This window comes from Rattus norvegicus, chromosome 3 (assembly GCF_021556685.1).
Source record: "Rattus norvegicus strain SHRSP/BbbUtx chromosome 3, alternate assembly SHRSP_T2T, whole genome shotgun sequence".
In the NCBI taxonomy this organism is placed as follows: Eukaryota; Metazoa; Chordata; class Mammalia; order Rodentia; family Muridae; genus Rattus; species Rattus norvegicus.
In genome coordinates this window covers 109,510,902-109,517,557 of record NC_141536.1, presented here as the reverse complement: position 1 = coordinate 109,517,557, position 6,656 = coordinate 109,510,902, and positions in this window count along the sequence as shown.

Below are 6,656 nucleotides of genomic sequence, written 5' to 3'. Positions count from 1 at the left end.
GTCTAAAGAAAACTCAAACAGCTTAATTCTTGAGGAAGTAATAGTATGTAGGTAAAAAACTGTTTAGCATAGAGACCTCATAAAACCTTTGAAACATGTCAAGGGACAGGCTGGCATAAAAATTGCATGGGATTAAAATGGTATGTGAAACAATAAGGAAATAGCTCAAAATTAAAACAAAGGGCGGGGCCTATTGATTCCAGTGACTGATCCTGACAGAGAGTAGAGGGTGGCATTGTAATCAGAGTGCTTTTCTCTGTGGAAACAGGGTAGGCATCTCACCAGAAGGGCGGAGCACTGCATGCTTAACAATCTGGAAAAACGGTACTTGGGGATCAAGCAACCATGATTTTGACATCAATGAAGGGTAAGATGGGAAGAGAGATAACAGTAACCAAGCAGTGTCTGGGTCAGCACGACCATCACGTGTACGGCATGGACATCATCTCATTTAAATCAGCATGGTCTAAGAATACAAGTCACCAAGACCATTCAAATGAGGGAGACAAAAACTGATCTTATATTTCATTCAAGACCACTGGGTCTGCTGGTATGGGGGAGACTATGCCAAGAGGTGTCAATGTCCCAGGCAGCAGGCTGAGGCCCCAGTGGGTGCCTGTTGAGCTCTGGCTTTGCCAGATCCACTGCTACATAGTAGGGAGCAAAGAGCCTACTTTCTTGAAGTTTAGAGACTACTAACAAGGAGTTAGAGGCAGCCGTCGGTGAGACAACACCACTCACAATGAAGGGAGTCAGGAGTGTAGCGGACCTACAACTAGGGCCTCATCTGGACTGGTACAGTGGATGGCTCCCTTGGGTCAGAGTCGTTTAAAGCTTACCTGTGTTAAAGAAGTAGTGACAAAGAACATTCCAAACAAGGATGCTGCACATGCCAAGGTCCACAGTACATATCCTAACTTGGAGACTCAGTGTGGCTACAGCCCAGGGGCACAGGAAGAGTCCCTGAGTTTAGGGGGAAATGGTCAGACTCAGTCATCTTTGTTTTAAAAGGTTTGGGGTATTTTAACAGGGATGTCTTGGGACAGCCAGAAGTGAGGATCCTCAGCTACATCTCACCTAAACAAGGACCACTGAAAAATCTAAACATTGGTGCCTTAATAGTCTTTGGTGGGGGAAGATGAACAGAACCAAGTAAAAAGCCTGACCCCTCACATCAGTGCTGGGGGGCGGGTCACTGGCACCGGTGTGGTGATCTGGAAGGCAGACTGTGTGTAGAGTTGCTGGCTACAATACTAAATAGTGATGCCCTAGATCAAGCCCTGGACACCAATCCAGCCTCTGCCTATTTGCTTTTTACAACCTCCAAACAAGGAACAGTTTTTACAATTAATAATGGACGGCTGGAAGAAATAGAAAAACCGTATTTTTATGACAAGTAAAAATTACATAGAATACATAAAAAAACGACATGAAACATTTCTATAATAAGATTTTTTTTTCCAGAAAAGCCACTGTCATTGGCTTACTATCTTCTGTGTGAGCCTTCATGCTACAACAGCAGGGCGGATGTCACAGACACTTCAGTTCTTCCACAAGGCTAAAATTATTCGTTATCTGGCCTTTTACAGGAAGAGCCCAGAAATCTGACCATATAATCAGACAACCCATAAATGAGCTTTTGTGGAAGAAAATACAAAGTAATGTACTTTGAGATTAAAAAAAAATATCCAAATCATTGACAGAGCAAAGACAGGATGCTGGGTTCTGAGGCCACAGCTCGGGAGGAGAGGCAGCTGCAGCAGCAGCACAAGCAACGTTCCTGCAGGAACGCAGTGGATGGGGCTCCTTATCTACAGAGCTCATCTGGTGAGAGCTTACAATGAGTGTCCCAGAATGCAAAACTAAAAATTGGCTGTGAATAAAGAATACATTATTTTGTGTGTTCGCTTCTAAAACTACATGTAAATAATCCATGATGAGCAACCTCAACTACTCACAAGACTGAGGGTTGAAGGCCAACCAGGCAACATTAAAAAGAAAAAGTCGGGCTGGAGAGATGGCTCAGTGTTAAGAGCACCGACTGCTCTTCCGGAGGTCCTGAGTTCAATTCCCAGCAACCACATGGTGGCTCACAACCATCTGTAAAGAGATCCGATGCCCTCTTCAGGTGTGTCTGAAGACAGCTACAGTGTACTTATATATAATAAATGAATAAATCTTTAAAAAAAAGAAAAAAGAAAAAAGTCAGGGCCAGAGGGATGGCTTAGTGGCTATGAGCACTGAGCTCTTCTAGAGGACTGGGGTTCAGTTCCTGGCATGTATATGGCCGCTCACAACCATCTGTAACTCCAGGGCCAGGGTGATTCATTGCCTTTCTGGCTTCCAGAATGTACATGGTGCACATGCATATGTGCAGATAAAACACAAAGACACATGCAATAACAATAAATAAAACCTTTTAAAAACGCATTACATATAAACAGCAGCCATCTGCATTTGATCTAGGAGGGACCAGAATAAAGATCTAGAAGTCGTAGCGATGAACAGCAGGGCTGAGGAATGGCCTCTCATCTGGGCTTTCTCTTCTTTCTAGAGTCTAAGTGCCACAGTTAATGACTGGCATCTGTTAGACACTCACACAATATTTGTTGAAGAAGGAAGGAAGGTAGGAAGAGAAGAGACAAAAGAGAGAAGGGAAAGAAAAGGAATGAAAATAGAGTGGGGATAAGAGTGATCGAGCAGGTCCACAGGGGCTTGGAGTGGACCTAGGCAAGAGTTAGCTAGCTGTGGGGTTGGTGGGGAGGGAAACTTGCACAATGGAGAAGAAAACTGTTCTTTAAAACTCCTGGGCATCCTTGTTTTAGCTCTAAGGTAGTTTGGTGTCTCTGGTCGCTAATTCCTGGAAAACAACCTCCAGAGAACAGGACACCATACCCTCAGGATATGTGAGATAATTCAGTTTCTGGCCACGGTTGTTTAGCATAGGCCTGGTTCCACACCTGCAAAACTGCAAGAGCTAGTTGACCTAAGGACTGGCCTAAATGACTCCAGAGCTCTGAGGCCACTGTAGTCCTGCCTGATTGTGACTGCCCTCACTCTTGGGCACCTCTGACATTCCTTCCAAGGCCACACCAGTTCCTCCTTGAGTTTCCTGAGAACACCCAGCTCAAGGTGCTGCAGGTTCCAAAAGGCACAAAGTATCTTTCCCAGGTTAGTTTCTCTCCCCACCCAGCAAATCAGTCATATCCAGGTTCTAAAATCTATGCTCACTGCCAGGTAAACAGGTAACAATAAATCAAAGTCCCAAGTCCCAGGAAACCTCTACAGCCCCAAGCAAGCCTGGTTGGCCACCTGCCAGACAGGCTCCATTGTAAAAACAATGAGGCTCTTATCTACCCTCTTCCAAGATCAGGCCTGCTCCAGAGTTCAGGCCAGAAGCCTACATATAATTTAGAACATTCAGAGCTATTCCTTCTGGCTGAGGGTGGAGATTGCCTGCCTGAGTTGAGTAGGTCACTAGAGACAGGATTCCGATCAGAGGACAGCTGGTAGCTAAAGAGCGGGGGTTCCCAAGGAAGCCAGACAGTCGGTGTTGCCTTCTATCTATAACTAGTGTGTCTTTGTGTCTCTGTGCACACAAAGAAGATTAAACAGTACTTGATATTGGGGAAATAATTTAGCATTTACACTGTTATGACGAAGCCTACAAAAGGGGAAGGCTGCCTTTAATCTTATTTGTAAGTGAACATAATATAAATTACTAAAATGTAAATAACAAAGAGGATAGTAAATCTTTGTTCCTCCATAAAATAGCTATAGTAATTATAGAGTTTATATGTAATTATCATCTGGCATGACTGCAATGAGATCTTATAGTGTGGCATAAATCATACACCAAATTCTTTGTGGTTAAGGTAGTAATTCCTGCTCAGTCACATGTGCTCCTGTAATCATCTTAAAGCCATTAAAGGTAATTTCAGCTTGGTTTTACTCTTGGGTTTTGTTTTGTTTTTCTTTGGGGAACACAAGCAATTCCACGATGGGTGAGCTTGTTACGTTTCATTCTGGCAGGACCGGATGAAGCACACTTCTTTGAGATTGATTAAAAAAAAAAAAAACCACGTAATGCCATTTTTATTTATAAAAGAATTCTGAGAAAAACTTGAAGCACCTGGCAGATTTTAATCTAAATAATCCTTGTAATAAGCTCTAGAGTGTGTTTATACAAAGGCCCATTGTATAATAGTTACCAATGGTGAGAGGCCAAAAGGACTACTTAGGATGCAGTTGCTTCTTATCTAGGTTTATTTCATGAATGTTGATATATTCTTATAAAGAGGTAGAATAACTATAAACTACTAGTGAGTTAATAATCACCAAACATAATGAGGAACACAGCTCACCACTAAAACATGCCTGCCCTTTTTTGGTTTTCCTATTTCTATTTATTTATTTATTTATTTATTTATTTATTTATTTATTTAGAGATAGGGTCTCAATTCATTGTTAGGGTAGGATGGCCACAAACTTATGACAATCCTACTACCTCAGTCTTCCCTGTTCCAGGATTACAAGAACGAGACACAGCCACACCAGGCTTTAAATGTTTTCTTGGGAACTTCTCCACCATGCTTGCTTTTTAAACAACTAGCTAGTCATTTATGTTACAGGAGAATGTAAACCTGTGGATGGCTGACTTATGATTAAAATATTTTTCATGAATCAAACCATAAGTATTTCCACGGCTCCTACTAGAAGTGTGATGTTAGGTACTGTGGATACACAAACAATTTAGGCTAGATTCTTAACAACCAGCATTGTGCATACCCTGGCTTCGTGGCTTAACTCAGGAGCCATGGTCTCTGAAGCCTCCCTGTAGTAAAGTCAGCAAGGGATTGCTTTGATCTTACTGTGTCTCTATACAGTGGGTAGGAAGACGATTAGTCCCTCCCTTTCCCGTAAGACACGAGCTCAGCAACCGTGTGCAGCTAGGGAACCATAGAGGAAGAGGGACAAAATCAGAAGCTGTTCCCAGTGTTCCACATCCCCAGGTAGCTCTCATCTGTGGTGAAGCACTTCCTCTTCTACCTCCATCTCCAAACTTCCAGCCCAGCCGCTGCTTCCAGGCTTCACAGGGAATGCTGACCCCCTAAACCCAAGTGTTATCACACATTTCCCCTGTGTCGCCGCAGCATGAACAGAGAGATACTTAGCAGTATTTGTCTTTGAAAACTACAGGAAAACAGAATCAAAGTCATTAAGCAGTGAACTCACTCCCCTAAAGATCTGGCTCACAGGTTGGTTTCTGCCTGGCTGGGTAGATGTGCAGTTAGGGATCATCCTATATCTCCTCTCTGTGGAGACTTTTTTGTGCTTGAATAATTCTCTTGTCTATTCTGGGACCTTCGTGTTTCCTCCCTTGGGGGAGGTTTCATATTGAAGCTGGCCGTTCTGTTAAGAGAATAACTCCAACAGAAAGCATGTATTCTATTACTGACTCCATACTGCGTCGTTGTCTATGCTCGTACGCATCCACCAGCATCCGTGTGCTGAAAAGGAGAGCATGGACCAGCACATTCTATGGGAACCTCTGGCCACACACTCTGAAGAGAGAAAAGCATTCCAGAATATGCATTACTGGGCCCGTTGACTAAGTATTTCAATTTTTAAACCATACCCCCCCCCCAACATACTTATTTCCAAGGAGGGATTTCCTGAGGAAGTACAGAGGCCTCAATCTCTTGGTATTCTGTGAAATGGGTCTCTCTATATGCCCTGGATTCTAGATGTTCTTCTTCACATTATCCCCTTTGTTCACATTAAAACAAACTTTTTTTGTGCAGAAATTGAGTTTGAGCACTAAAAACAACTAGAATTGAGTTCCTTCTCTGTTTCCCAAGTTGTATGATCTTGATCTAGACACTTAGTAATCTGAAACTGTGTCTTTACCTGTATGGAAATAATAGTCGTCAATGACTGAGCTTACCATGAACTAGAAAATAAGCATCCTGTTTGACATGCTTTTTCAGTCTTTATCACAGCCCTATGAAGTAGGTGCTATTATCTTCTATATTTGATAGGCAAGCAAACAGAGGCTATTGGTGGAGCCAGGATTCAAAGATAAGCAGTGTGACCCCCAAAGCCATGTTTGTAACCACTACCTTCCCCTTGATGATATTTAGTACCTGAACTCATGTAAGTCCAGGCCCTGCATAGCCCTTGGCATATAAGCAAGTCCTAAGTAAATGTTAGCTGTTGTATAATGTTTAGCTTTGCTACAAGAGAAACCTGGACAGGAAAACAGGTTTTGACCTAGATGTATGTCTATCTGAGTTATGTCTCTTTCAGCTGTACCATCAAGGCCTCTGGAATAATCTATATATTATGGGTCACCTAGGCAAAGTGGTTAGTAAGATTCTCACGTAGTCCAGAAAAGAAAGATCTCCAACCTGGAAATGTTTATATGGGGCGTAACACCCAATATTAAAGAATGCATATTGAGTAACAGGCAGAATTGTAGGCAGTGTTGATAAGTGGGTCATATTTCAGAAGACTGTCTACTGTTATAAACACCAAATAGAGAATAGGGCTACATATGCCTTTTGGCAAGTAAGTCTACTGAACCCATGTGAAAGCATGATGGTATAAGTATGCTATTGGTTCAAAGGCAGGCTTAGGAACTAGACCGCACATGA